Here is a 16,678-nt window from a genome sequence, read left to right on the forward strand (position 1 = left end):
TAAAGTTCTCAATGAATTTAATTATACTGTAACTTACGTAAATATAATATTGTGGCTTCACCTACACTAAATCTGACAAGCTACCATCACACTTGTTGTAAAAGGTTCTTAAATATAGAGAAATAATTGAACAATACCTTGCTAAGAATACTAACAACTAAATTGATCTGCTCCATTCTTAGTTATATAAAATATCAAAGGATAACTAGTAAATCAATGCAATCATAGCTAAAAGCGTAAGTATCATATCATGAATGCTGATAATCTTAATATTGCTTGTTCAAATTTCTGAATGAGATTATGTGCTGGGGGTTGAGGCTGCAGGGGTCAGTTTTGTGATGAAGAAATGAGTATGTGTGATGGAACAAACTCTTTCTGGTGTGAGCATGGAGGAAGTTGTGAGGAAATTGTTCAAGGAGAGAAATACTCATGCAAATGGATTTGGTGGGGAACATTGTGAGCATTCTGGAGCACCAATGAAACAAGTTTTGTTGATGAATTTTTGGGATTTAATTCACCTAAGAACAGTGAAAAACACATAATTGAACTAGTTTAATGAATTCCTGTATGAATGCGGGCCTATATGTTTATGTGCCCTGTACATGACCATGGGCAAGAATGAGAAAATCTAGGTGGTAAATAAAGTGAAGATAAGCTAAGCATCTAAACGTGGGAGTTTCAAAATGCAAAGTGAAGATAAGCTAAGCCATTCCAACACGTCATAACAACACTCAACATATGTACCAAAAACAAACACAAACATTTTGATTGCATTGCAGTCACTAGATGTACCTTGACTCTACAGAAGCCACTGAATCACAACACATGTGATGGAGGGCCAGAGTGACGGAGAGGGCGTAACGAAGTTGAATCACGGAGTCACTCATACTGTAACATCCCTAAGAAAATATTACTTTGAAAATAACATAAACAATTAAATAAAAGGAAATAACCGCGATAATATTGGTAATTCCTCAATCGTAAACACATGTTCCCAAAACGCGGGAAAATTAAAATCGCAAAGTTTGATACATTGTAAATGTTTGCAATTCAAATTTATTACAACTATAAAAGCCCACAATGGCTAATGTTCAAAATATAAAAGGATTAAAAACTCAAGTCTTCAAAACCCATATGATCCCGCACTCTAGTCTCAAGCGTCTCCTGGCTCACCTGTCAAATCATCTGCTCCCGGATAATAAATCATCCGATCATCGCCACACACACACAGATAGGGTGACCTATGCATATATGAATACAAATTAAATATGATACCCATCCCAATAAAATTTATTGTATGTATTAATTACAAATTATCCACCCATGATCTCATATTCCTTTATGAGTCATATGCATAAAACTAGGTCTCGGGACTTCTTTGTGCTCCCACGAAACTAACCCATTCGTGGTCCAACCCTATGAGCCTATCCCGCTCATAGTCCTGCCCTACAAGCTCCTCGTCTGTAGTAAACATCCAAGTCATCTCAACTTGGACCCTGACATGCACGCAATCACCATACTATGGACTCCTCGCCCAATAGTAGCCAACAGGAATAAAACTATTCCCTTGCCCATCGTGCGCCCGACGCATGCAATCACCATATTAAGGACTCATCGCCCATTAGTAGCCGACGGGAACCAACTGGTTCCATGCCCATCATGCGTCCCCACCACCAAGCACATCCCAGACCCCTATTGGACTTAGTCCATCAAGCCCAAGCACAAAAGAAATGAACTTAGTCCTTCAAGTCCACTAATCAAGCAATAACAAATTATACAGCCACAAAAACCGCCTGGCACCGCCTAGACACCGCTAGGCGGATACTGGCAAGAAACGCCCGGCGGTCACACCCCCACCGCCAGGCGTCGGTGAAGTAAATAGAACCTCACAGTTCCGTCACTGCCTGGCGGACACAACACTGCCGTCAGGCGCCTAGTGCTGACAGTGGCCACTGCCACTATTTTTCACCCTATCGCCCGGCGGTTCACCCCGCGTCGCCAGGCGCTATACCAGTAGCGCAATGCTACTGGTTTTTTGGCACTTTTTACAGGTCTTAATAGACACCAAACACGCAATATTTCTGTCACTCATCCATTTACAGTATTACAAGACATAAAACCAAACCAGAATATAATATGTACACTAGCTGGTGCCCAAGTCACTATTATTACATCTCAATACGCCTCACATGATTCAATACAAGGACAAGCCCTAAGATATAATTATTATACTCACCACTTACCACAATACAAATTACAGTTTACATTACTCTTCTTCCAATTTCCTTTACACATAAGTCATACCACTAAATGATCCTTAATACCCACATGTTGATATGTTCACTCAATTTCTGAAGAGTAATTTCTGACTATTAACCCACTTCTCACAAAAATCCCCCGCGACTCCCCAAGAACGCATCTCACAGCAACATCGCCCAGCACCTTCCACTCTGATGCATCGCCTAGCGGTCACCCAAGTGCCGCCAGGCAGTTTATACCAGTTTTGCGGTCTGCCACATTTTCCAGCATTCCTAGTATTCACAATCACCCCCTATTCAGTGTGCATTAAGTCTAACATGATTACACTTCCACACAACATCTAGATTTCATATCCTAATTACTTTAACTTCTATTTTCACACCAACATGACTAATCATAGCGATCATCCTTGTTTTCCAATTCTAATCCCTCACGAACCCTAAATCCCCAATTCAATTAAAATTCGTGTAATAGTCCACCAATTACAAATTTACAGACAATAATCCATCATACAAATGACATTCGTATCACAAGAATCTCTCCCAAGCCTCTCACACCACAAAAATACCAAAAATCAGAAGGAATTGGGCAGGCCAGTTCGTGTCGCCTAACGAACTGCACTTAGCCGCTAGGCGGTGCATAGCTAAAACCTAGAAAATAAGCTCTGGGGGCATGAGTCGTCTGGCGGGCTTTCAACACCGCCAGGCGGTTTTTGGAAATTTCCAGAAATTCGACAGAATCCAACATAAACTCAGAATACACATTCCAATCATCCAATATAGCACGAAAACATACAATTATCATCAAAACACAAGTAAGAGGTCCCCTAACCTGAATTAAAGCTTTCCCCGAGTAATCTTGTACTTCTTTCCTTTGACTCAAAATGGCCTCCCTTGGCTTCTATCGATTCAGCCCCCACGAATCCACTCACACTCTTAATTTCTCACTGAAATTCGCACTCCTCTGTCTACCTCACAATAATCTCTGCAGAAACCTTTCTCCTCTCTCAAAATTAGCTTTTTAGTGGTGTTTTAATGGTGGTTTAAGGCCCTAAAACAGAAATAACATTAAGAAGTGGTGTAATGGCCATTCAAGCTCTCTTAATTAGATTATTTTTCCAACTACCCTTGACTGCTATTTCTGCTAGGGTTTCCATTAACCCTTCAACTTCAAATCAAAGCTAAAAATGGCAAAAATAGAGTTTCATTTAGGTCTTCCAAGATTTGAACTCGCACCCCCATACAATTGCTAATCTATATAATTCAATTATTATAAAACTCCACAACATGATTATTATACATAAAAATAATACTAATTTAATAACACACAAGATGGCATACATAGGACTCGCACCTAAATCCTCTCACACAATTAAGTACTCTCAACCACTTGAGCTAGTACTTTTCCACGTCACAACATTCCGCATTTATTACCTTAAAGGTTCTCTTTACTCGCATTTATTAAATAATTATTTAATTTATTATTTAATTTTTTCCGGGTCTTACAGATACGCTACGAAAGAGGCTACAACGGATTTAGTGCGACCTAGATGAAGCGAATAGGACAACGCCGAAGGGAATGGCGCGACGGAGCTGACGCGACGGAGCATGCGCGACGAAGACGGACAAAGTGACGGAGCTGGCGCAACAAAGATGGACAACACGATGGAGCTGGCGCGACGAAGACGGACGACACGACGAAGATCACTGCAACGAAGGCTACGACACGGCTTATCACGGAGCGGAACCGATTGTCACTCTGAACTTTATGTTTTCGAGTGAAAGGGAAAAATTCATTAACTTTTTTGATTTGGGAGGGAACACGTGAATTTACTGAGAAAAGCATGTGTTGCAATCTGCGGAGGTCATAAACCTCCTAAAAAAAACAAAAAACTTCTCTATTATCAGTTTTTATAAAATCTATCATAATCAGCCCATATGATCTTTATTTGTGGAGGTCTTTTTAACCTCCATAAAATGACCCATGCTATATATCTTTTTTTTTTGTACTGACCCTTATCTTCCCTCTATAGACAATGATTTTATGGTATGCTTGTTACCAAATAATGGAGTCAACAAAATAAGAATACTTGGCAAGTGACAGTTGAGGTTTATTAACTTCTAATAATTGAATTTTATTAACTTCTAAGAATCGAAAAATATGGTTTTCTATGAGTTTTCTTATTTAACTGAATTTCTAGTTTATTTTTTTAATATTTCATGAGTTTCGTATGAATTAAAAACTACTATCGTGAGTTTTATTATTTTAATAACATTTTTATTTATTATTTTATTATTTCAAGAGTTTCGTATGAATCGAAGACTACTAACGTATGAATTTTATTATTTTAATAGTAGGGGCACAATTTTTTGTTTGTCAAGATTAATTATAGGTATAATTTATGTGTTGAATTATATTTATTGTTTCACAAAAAAAAGTGTACTCACTTTATAAATTGTTTTTACAACCTCTTTGATAAAATTTTCTATAGGAGAAACATTAAAAAGTCACATGGTTTTTGTGCATTTGTAATATTCTAAATTAATAATGTGTACGAATTTATATTAATTATCTAAATATGGTTTGTAGTTGTCGGAACCAAAATTGGGACGGGATGACGAACCAAAAAATAAAATTCGTAAAAACAGAGTTTGGAGTCGCTACCATAGTTTATTCTGAAAAACTACGAAAAAACCAAAAAGATAAGACAAGGTCTGCGAAAAACCAGATTTTGGGTCCAGGAGTCGGTTACGCGTGGGGAAGGTATTAGCATCCCACAACGCCCGTCCTAAGACGGTACCTTTAATTAAATGTGCAAACGTTGTGTGGTTTTTTAAAATATTTATTTTTCCCAAAAAATAATATAAAATAATGTACAAAAGAAACAAACTTTTTTTTAGGCCTGACAAGGATTAATCCTTGCTCCTACGTATCTCCATTTACAATGAAGAATTAGGGTTACGTAGTTCTTTATGAAAAATTATTTGAGAACCTTTTTGATTTGATTTTTTTATAATTTTGAAAAGTTTTTTATTCAAATTTTTACTATTTGGAATTATTTTTAAATTGGTGCTAGACAAACACTATAGAAATGAGAAAAACTATTTTTTGTTATGATTTTTATAATAAGATAAAAAAAACCCAAAAGTAGGTGAAAAAAACGTATAATATTAAAACAAAAATATAGTGAAAATTTGGGAATGAATAAATGAAAAAAATTTGGCACTTACATACCTCTTAAACTTTCCAGTTCCTCTTCTTCTTTATGAATCTCCTTATTTTGTTCCTACATTATAACTATCTTCTTGTTTTTCCTACCTCCTCCAATATTTTTTGTTTAAGAGAGATGAAAGAGGAGGGGTGTATGTGAGAGCGATGAAGGGAAAGAATTAGAGAAGTGTAGAGAATCCCTTTTTTGGTCATGACAGAGTGCGTATTTATACTCACACCTTGCAATATCAATGCAATCTCAGCCTTAATTGTAATGAACAATATAAGGAAGGAATTGATCATGATAGCAGCAAATTATGGGGATCAAATCATAGGAAATCAGTAACAAATCAGAGCACAAAATCAATCCCAATTAATAATATTGATTCTTACCATTTGAAGAGATATTGCTTCTAATTATTATTATATAACTAATTTCTCTATCAGGAACAAAGGTACAAAATATTTGAGTTATTGGGCTCATGAAAATTAATAACAAATTGGGCTCTTCCTCCTTTTTTCTTCTTTTTTTTTCTTTTTTTTCTTTTTTTTCTAAAATTAAAGTTTGGAAATATTTAAAGAAAATTTTGTTTCACCTTATTTTTTACTTTTATTTTTATTTTTTGAAAATAAATTTATTCATCCGGACGAAATTGAGTGTTGACAGCTACCCCTCTTTACTTAGATTTAATTAGATAATATGAAAATTTGACTTTTCCATTTTATCGTAATAAAAGATAAGTAATGATAAAAACACTAATTTCGTTCGAGTTTCAAAAGAAGACAAATTTGAAGACAAACTTGACCATACCAAGTAGAGGATCTCGATTTCACACACTAATTCTTTTTGTTTTTTTTTATTTATTGAAAAAACCAAATTAGACCAATCCCGAGGAGAGGGTCTAGATCCAATGGATTCGGCGACCATTACCATGTAGAGGTTCCGATCCGAAATTTTTCTATTTTTTTGACTTTTTGAGAAAAGATTAGACCAATCTCGAGGAGAGGGTCTATATCCAAAAGATTTAGTGACCATTACCGTGTAGAGGGTTACGATCTGACAAAGAAATCAATGACAATTGCCTTGCAGAGGGCCTCGATATGACATAAGAAATCAATGACTGTTGCTTCGTAGAGGGTCTTGATGTAAATAAATCGATGACCATTGCCTCGCAGAGGACCTCGATGTGACATAAGAAATCAATGACGATTGCCTCGCAGAGGATCTTGATGTAAGAAGATCGATGAATATTGCCTCGCAGAGGGCCTCAATATGACATAAGAAATAAATGACCATTGCTTCGCAGAGGGTCTTCATGTAAAAATATCGATAACCATTGCCTCGTAGAGGGCCTCAATGTGACATAAGAAATCAATGACCATTGCCTTGCAGAGGGTCTTGATGTATAAAATGAGAACTTGAATTTTGCTTTTGAAGTGTCGACAAACACCGCGTGAATGCCAAACATTGGTGAGACTTACACAAAAAATTATCATTGCTGACTTTTTTTTTAATTTCTTTATTTTTGGAAATGATTTTCAATGATTTTATGGAGTATGATGGATGATTTGATGATGCATGACATGTTATGATTTCTTTTTGAACATATATGATGCTGCATACATGGATGCGTGGATGCATGGGTGGAATTTGCTTTTTTCATTTTTCATTTTTCCTTTATTTTAATTTGAGAGTAAGGAAAACTAGGCTTATAGGCTAGAAAAAAAAAACCGAGGCTAGACAAAACTGGGTTTAGGGGCTAGTGTGGAAACTGGGCTTTGGGGCCAGTGTGGAAACTAGGCTTGAGGGTCAGTGTGGAAACTAGGCTTGAGGGCTAATGTGAAAACTGGGCTTAGTGGCCAATGTGAAAACTAGGCTTGGGGGCTAGTGTGGGAACTGGGCTTGGGGGCCAGTATGGGAACTAGGCTTGAGGGTTAGTGTGAAAACTAGGCTTGGGGGCCAGTGTTGAAATTGGGCTTGAATGTTGACTATCAAGAAGTTTGACTTGACTATGTAGTTGCTTATTCATGAAGTTGATGTACTCAATGCATATATGGATGATGGTTTGGTATGATGCATGAAATGCTTTATGTATGAATTTTCCTTTTGCATATTTTTGAAAGGAAATTCGAATTGATCCCCATTTCATTATTATTTCGAATTCATGGAATCATTCTACTTTGATTTTTTTACTTTTCCAAATCATTTCTTTGGTCTAATTAATTTACTAACAAACACGTTTTTAATCATTTTTTTTGAAACACTATTTGAATGACATGCATGAAATTTCCAAGGGCTTGGAAAGGTTTGGATGAGGTGATGAAGATTAACTAGGGAGTTGCCCCAATTTGAATTGGTTTCGAGGCACAAAATGTGTTTGGGCATTCCCTAGTTATTGATGATATGAAGGAAATGATGGGGACTTCAAAAAATTGCCCCTAGTGTGAGAGCCTAGGATGGTCTTATGGTGGAAAAGCGTGTCTGGCTTTTCCCAATTGAGGATATTGAAAAATGACGGGGTCTTTAGAAGTTGCCCCTAATGTGATAACAATCTTTGTTGTAAATAAAGGCCTCGATTTAGATTGAATGATGGGAATATATAAATTACAAACAAAGTGACTGCCCTAGTTTGAGTGTGGGATTGATAAAGATGGACTATGTTAAGGTTGGTCACGATTTAGGCTTAGAGCAGAGGATACTGTATGAGCAAAAATCGAATTTCATGAAGAATGAATTGAAAGGGGACAACCCAAATTTAACCAGATTGCTTGATTGCCTGTGCTGATTTTGGAGCTTTGAAAACATGTCAACCAGACATAAACTGCCCTAGTGTTTAAAAGCAAATCTCTGAACACACTTTTTAATCCTTTTTTTTTAACTTTTTTTATATCAAACTTGTTAGCAAATAAAATTTTTCCTCTAAACTGAAACCTTCGAAAGATAAAAACCAATCTTTGATCTGTGTGGACTTTATTAGGCTTGTATTGTGCTTAAGGCTAGGGGTATGGAAGTAAATGATAGTAAAGGCCCAAACAAGTGATGTGAGGATTATTTCAAGAAGGATCTTTGAATAATGTTTCATTCAGAATTTGTTTGACTTCTTCTTATTCACCTTTTGCTTCTCTTTTTCTTTTCTTTTCTTGATATAACCATTTCTTTATTATTTTTTTGTTATATTTTTGTATTGGTGAACTACCATTCAGATGAAACAAATGCAAACATTATCTCAACCCTTAATGTGAGGGTGACCCTTGTTTAGGGTAATTTGAAAGAAATTTTTTGGAAGGGTCAAATTGAGTAACAAAGGATAATTACTTTTGTTTTTTTTTCATAAAGAAATATGGCCACACATCATTTCAAATCATGGTTGTTTTTCTCAACAAAAACTTTAATTCAGAGGAAAATGATCTAGTTCATGTGACAGGATGTCCCTTGTTTTGTTCTTTTTTTTTCCTATTTTTGCCTAGACTGTCCTTCAGAATTTTCAGTCTAACTGATTTTTCTTCATTTTTTTTTGTGTTCAGAGAATTTATGGTAATTCTTTATTAAATCCACTGATTTGACCAAAGAATGTTTTATTATAAGAAAGATTCCAAGAATTTGGTGACAAGCAAAATGGGAAACAATTTGAATTTATTGTACTGCAATATTTTTTTGTTTTTTTTTTAAATTATGCATATGCATATTGAAACTATCAACATGGTACCATGGATGACCACAAAATGGGAATGCAAATGCATGTTTGTGCATCGCAGAGCACTTATTCATGTGATATGTTAATGAAATGTATGCTTATGCCTAAGAAGGTATTTTTTTATTTTTTATTTATAATGGTGTGATTGTGATAAATTTATTATTATATACAAGGAAAGGTGAGGGTAAAGGACGCAAATAGTATCCCTTTAGTGCCTTTATTTAACATGGGTTTGATGCTTGAAGTTCTAAGGGAAAGTATATCTGCTCACAAGGATAGTTCCCTAATACCTAAATATCAAGGTCACTAGAGTTATGGCCCACTTCATGGCATTTCCCACGACGGTTCGTAAACAACAAGAAGTGGGAGTACCAATGAAGCAAACAAACTCTAGCTGGGGTTCTCACAATGACCACTTGGGAAGTACATCCACTATGACACTGCTACACAATCCCCTCAAATTCTAAGCAACTCAAACCCGGGTATAGGGCCTCACTCATGTAATGAATAAAATGTGTGTGTGAAGGGAGAACACAATGTATACCAGAACCCACACCTGACAATTATTCCAAATACAAAAATAAAGAAGAATATACACATACAATTATTCTAAATATAAAAAAAAGATAAAAAAACACATATCCCAAAAAAAATGAGAAAGAAAAAATATGAAGAAAAACCACATCAACTTTACACATCCAAATAAATGGTCTGACTCTCTAGCATCCCAGTGGAGTCGCCATCTGTCGTAACCAAAATTGCGACGGGACGACGAATCAAAAAATAAAATTCGTAAAAACAGAATTTGGAGTCGCCACCATAGTTTATTCTGGAAAACTACGGAAAAACCAAAAAGATAAGACAAGGTATGCGAAAAACCAAATTTTGGGTCCGGGAGTCGGTTACGCGTGGGGAAGGTATTAGCATCCCACAACGCCCGTCCTAAGACGGTACCTTTAATTAAATGTGCAAACGTTGTGTGGTTTTTCAAAATATTTATTTTTCCCAAAAAATAATATAAAATTATGTACAAAAGAAACAAAAATATTTTTTTTATTTTTTAGGTCCGATAAGGATTAATCCTTGCTCCTACGTATCTTTGTTTACAATGGAGAATTAGGGTTGCGTAGTTCTTTATGAAAAAATATTTGAGAACCTTTTTGATTTGATTTTTTTATAATTTTGAAAAGTTTTTTATTTAAATTTTTACTATTTCGAATTATTTTAAAATTGGTGTTAGACAAACACTATAGAAATGAGAAAAACTATTTTTTGTTATGATTTTTAGAATAAGATAAAAAAAAACCCAAAAGTAGGTGAAAAAAGCGTATAATATTAAAACAAAAATATAGTGAAAATTTGGGAATGAATAAATGAAAAAAATTTGGCACTAACATACCTCTTAAACTTTCCAGTTCCTCATCTTCTTTATGAATCTCCTTATTTTGTTCCCTACATTATAACTATCTTCTTGTTTTTCCTACCTCCTCCAATATTTTTTGTTTAAGAGAGATGAAAGAGGAGGGGTGTATGTAAGAGTGATGAGGGGAAAGAATTAGAGAAGTGTAGAGAATCCCCTTTTTGGTCATGACAGAGTGCGTATTTATACTCACACCTTGCAATATCAATGCAATCTCAGCCTTAATTGTAATGAACAATATAAGGAAGGAATTGGTCATGATAGTAGCAAATTATGGGGATCAAATCACAGGAAATCAGAGCACACAATCAATCATCATCAGTAACAAAACAAAGCATAAAATCAATCCCAATTAATAATATTGATTCTTACCATTTGAAGAGATATTGCTTCTAATTATTATTATATAACTAATTTCTCTATCAGGAACCAAGGTACAAAATATTTGGGTTATTGGGCTCATGAAAATTAATTACAAATTGGGCTCTTCCTCCTTTTTTCTTCTTTTTTTTTCTTTTTTTTCTTTTTTTTCTTTTTTTTTTTCTTTTTTTTTCTAAAATTAAAGTTTGAAAATATTTAAAGAAAATTTTGTTTCACCTTATTTTTGACTTTTATTTTTATTTTTTGAAAATAAATTTATTCATCCGGACGAAATTGGGTGTTGACAGTAGTTTAGCATGTCTAGGAAAAAAGTTTATACTCCCAAGGTAGGTAAAGAACAAGTGAAAACTAATGTTGGTGAATCAAATGTAGGGGAATCAAATAATGTTCCTGTGAATGAAGGTGATAGCTCAACCCAAGCAGAAACTGGAAGTTCATTTCAAACAGAAGATAACATTCTTGGAAAAAGACGCACTTCAATTATATGGAATCACTTTAATAATCAAAAAATAGATGGAAAGTGGAAAGTCTTTTGCAATTATTGTGGCTCAAAAATTTTGGGGAGGTAAAGCAAGGGATATCACTCTTGATGGCCAACTTTAGGTCTTGCAAACTTCGAATAGCTCGAGACATCAAGCAAGCATTTCTCAAAACAAAAAAAAAATAGGAAGTGAAACAATAGTTGTTGGCAACTATGTATTTAGTCAAGAAGCATCAAGGTGTGCACTTGTTTAGATGATAGTTCTACATGAGTATCCAATGTCAATGGTTGATCACATGGGCTTAAAGGAATTTTGTCTTGCTTTGCAACCTTCATTCAAGGGGATTTCTCAAGACATTATGAAGACTTATAATAAAGGGAAAAAAAGAATATAATGAAGTTGTTATCAAAGAATCAAAGTGGAGTTGCAATTACTACTAATATGTGGACTGTTAGTAACCAAAATAGAGGTTACATGACGATCACTACTCACTTTATAACTGATTCATGGAACTAGAAAGTCGACTTGTGAGGTAATGTTTATAAATAATATAACTAAAATTTGTATTATTTTCTTTACTTGTTTATGAATAGATTATTAAAATATTTATCTTCTCGTTAGATTCATTTATGTACTTGCTCCTCATACAAGCAAAGTTCTTGTTGATGTCTTAGTTCAATGTTTGATGGATTGGAATTTAGATCAAAACTTGTCCACTTTGACAGTTGATAATTGCACTACAAATGATGCTATGATTGAGCAAGTTTTAGAGAAGATTTTTCCTAGAACTCTTATTTTAGGTGGCTAATTATTTCACATGCATTGTTATGCTCATATTTTAAATCTTATTGTTAAATATTACAAATTTTAGAGAAAGATTAGAGAAAGTGTTCATTTTTGGACAACAACCCCTAAAAGAGAGGAGAAATTTATAGAGACATGTGGTTAAGTGAAAATTCCATTTAAGAAAAAAATAGTTCTTGATTGCAAGACTAGGTGGAATTCTACATTTTTTATGCTTCAAGTTGCTACACAATACAAAGATGTGTTTCATAGATTGTCACAACGAGAAAATCAATATAAAACTTTACCTAGTGAATATGATTGGATGATGGCAAATGAGATTTGTCAAAGGTTGGAATTATTTTATGATGTGACACTTTTATTTTTTGGTACTTTGTATCCAACTATGAATGTCGTTTTCCCAAAAATATGTGAAATTAAGTTAGCTTTGATTGAATGTCTTTCCTGTCCTAATTCCATTATTCATGAAATGGCTACAACCATGATTATTAAATTTGATAAGTATTGAGGTGTGATCAATGAAGTGATGGCGGTAGGAATTATATTAGATCCTAGGTACAAAATTGACTTGTTAGATTATTTTTTTTCCCTCAAATTTATGGAGAAAAATCCCATTATGAAATTGAAAGGGTAAAATCTATTTGTCAAGATTTGGTAAAAGAGTATGCCATTAAAGTCAAGGGTAAAGAATTGACTACTTCATCTCAAAGGTCAAACCTAAATGTAGTGGATGTAAGTGTTCTTGGAAGAAAATAAAGTTCGAGGTTAAATTTTGCAAAACATAAGATTGCAAAGTGAAGTGACACACCAAATTTAAAGTAAGAATTAGATCGCTATTTAGAAGAGATAATACTTCCTGATTCAGATGCACAATTTGATATCTTTATTTGTTATTTATTTATATCATGTAGAATATTAATTTTTGTATTTTTTATAAAATTATTTTTATTTTCTAATTCATTATCAAAAGTGTAATTTTATCACTGCAATTGTATAAATAAATTTTGACTATAATATAATAATTTAATGTGATTGTCATGAATCTTTTTTATCACTATCCATATATTAAAGTTGAAAAGATGATAAATATATGTTAAATTTAAATTATTATGAGTTTAATCTTTGTTTTTTGTGTGATTTTGTTCAAGTGGTGTATTTTAATTTTTATTAATGTATTAAAAAGACATTTCATTAGAATTTAAATAATAGTAAAGAGACATTTAAATTATTTTTAATTTGAATATTTATTTTTCTTTTGTAATCTTTTAAATATACTTTTAAAATTTATCAATTAAGTTTCATTAACATTTGCAAATTTAATAAGTGCTTTGGTTTTCATAAATTTGTAGTTGGTATTCTAATTTGAGATGTATACAATTATAATTTCTATCTAAATATATAATAATGTATACCACCTTTTGATATTAAAAATTTGATAATATTATGTTTCTTTCATCATAACTTTATATTATTTTATAAAAATGAATTAATTGATATTGAAATAACAAGAAAGCAGGTACAGGCACAAGTACGAGTATATATTTGTTTATGGATGACAAATAAATCCGCTCCTATGCGTATTGTTTGAACCCGTCCCTGTTTTGACGAGGAATCCTGCATTGACTAGATATGAATATGGGTATTGGGAATCGCAACTTTTTCAATTGGGCATGGGGACGTGTGTGGGAATGTACATATCTACCCTGTCTTCATCCCCATAACCAGTATAATACCCTTTCCCGCCATATCCTCGTCCCTAGGGATGGAAACGGGGCGGGACGAGGACGGGTTTCGCTATCCCATACTTGTCCAATGGGTATCAAACTTTTGTCTCATCTCCATCCTCACCAAGTAATTAGTATAATCTCATACCCATACCCGAACTGTTTTCTTACTACTTCAATATTAGTTTTAATTATTATTTTTTAAAATAATAAAAAATTACGGTAAAGGAAACAAAAATACCTTTTTGGTCCCAATTTTTGTCAGGTTTTGTCAAATAAGTCATAATTTTGTGTTTGTGCTCAAATAAGTCCTAATTTTCGTCAATTGTGTTCAATTTGGTCATTTTTTGCTAACATCGTTTAAATCATTAACGACCATTAACAATGACTGACACGTGTCACTTCGTGGTTTTTTTTTTTTAAATTTTTTAAATGTACATGTGTCAACTCAACAAGGTGCCATGTGTCAAAGTCAATGTTTTATATTCAATTTGGTTCCTATATTTGTTATTTTTGTTCAATTTAGTCCCAATTTTGTTTAAAATTGACCAACTTTTTTCCTATCGAAGATGAGATCAAATTTAATTTTTATATAAAAGTTATAATGATGTTAATTTTAATATATTATATAAAAAATGTGAATTTTGATATAAAAGTTAAATTTAGTTTCAATTTGAAGAGTGTCACACCCAATTTTGTCCGGATAAATGCATTTGTCAAAATAATAATAATAATAATAATAAATAGGCTTAAATATACATTTGGTCCCTATTTTTGTTGATTTTATTCAATTTGGTCCCTATTTTCGTTTTATGTTCAATTAGGTCCTCATTTTCGTCAAATTGTGGTCAATTTGGTCCTTTTCACTAACGGTATTTAAATAGTTAACGTTTTTGAACAGTACATGCCACGTGTCAGCTCTTGGTTTTTTTGATTTTTTTAAATTTTTTTTAATTTTTTTAAAAATTTTTTTAATTTCAAAAAAAGTGTCCACGTGTCAAGTCACAACTGTACCACGTGTCAATGCTAGTGCCACGTGTCAATTTCTGATAGTATTATTTTTTTTTGTTCAATTTAGTCCCTATATTCGTTATTTTTGTTCAATTCAGTCCCTATATTCGTTATTTTTGTTTAATTTAGTCCCAAATTTTGTGAAAATAGAACCATTTAATTTTTAAAATTGACATTATTATTACTTATTTTTTAAATTTAATTATAAATTATAATATTTAATTATTAATTGAATATAATTCTTAGATTCAATTGTTAAATAGAATATAATTATTTAAATATTATTAAAATATAATTATTTAAATAATATTAAAATATAATTATTTAAATATTATTACAATATAATTATTAAAATTTTAAAAATATATATTAACATTTGTAAAATTTACATTTAAATTTAAAGTATTTAATATTTTTATTGCATTTTAGATATTAAAATCTAAAATAGTTTATATGTAAATGTTAATTTTACAAATATTAGTTTATTTTTCTAAAATATTTTGAATATTTAAAATATTTTTATATATCAATTTTAAAAATATTTTAGAATATAAATATTAGAAAAAAAATTAATAATTATATTCTATTTAGAAATTAAATATAAGAATTTATTCAATTTATAATTAAATTTAATAATTTATAATTGAATTTAAAAAATAATAAATTTAAAGATCAATTTTAGAAAAGATATTAATATAATTTGTATAAAAGATATTAAATTTAGCGTTAGACTAAATTGAACAAAAATAACGAATATAGGGACTAAATTGAACAAAAATAACGAATATAGGGACTAAATTGAACAAAAAAAATAATACTACCACAAACTGACACGTGGCACAATTATGACTTGACACGTGGACCATTTATTTGAAATTAAAAAAATTTTAAAAAAATTAAAAAAAATTAAAAAAAATTAAAAGAAAATTAAAAAAAAATCAAAAAAATCAAAAAAACCAGGAGCTGACACGTGGCATGTACTGTACAAAAACGTTAACTATTTAAACACCGTTAGTGAAAAGGACCAAATTGACCACAATTTGACGAAAATGAGGATCTAATTGAACATAAAACGAAAATAGGAACCAAATTGAATAAAATCAACAAAAATAGGGACCAAATGTATATTTAAGCCTAATAAATAATAAAATAAAATAAGAAATATGTTTGGATTGATGGTAGGTTTTTTAACTTTAATTCTACCATGGGATAAAAGGAAAAAAAAAGAAAAGAAGAAAAAAAAAACAAGAGAAGGGAGAATCTAATTTATTTTTAATTATGACACGCATTTCATGAGCCCAAACAAATGTTTTGTACATATTTTCACCTCCACTGTTTGTTATTTACACTCTTCACATGACATGTCACAAAAGGACGTTTCATAATTTCTGTGTTCAGAGAAGGTATAATATTAGGAGCAATGTTTTGTTTTATAATAATTTGAATAAATATCTTGCATTTACACTTATGTGATGTGTCTCTTTGCGTTGTCAGTCTAGGAAGGCATTATTTTAATTAGAAGCAAATATTCCTGATAATAATGCTTTTAGAGAATGATACGATTTTAATAGTTAGAAGAAAATATTCCTGGTAATAATTAGAATCAATTATATGAATAATATGTTATGATTTGATAACGATCTTTATGTGACGAAAAATATGATTCTAGTAATTACAGGCAATATTTTGTGA

The sequence above is a fragment of the Vigna unguiculata genome, chromosome 4 (genome assembly GCF_004118075.2).
Source record: "Vigna unguiculata cultivar IT97K-499-35 chromosome 4, ASM411807v1, whole genome shotgun sequence".
In the NCBI taxonomy this organism is placed as follows: domain Eukaryota; kingdom Viridiplantae; phylum Streptophyta; class Magnoliopsida; order Fabales; family Fabaceae; genus Vigna; species Vigna unguiculata.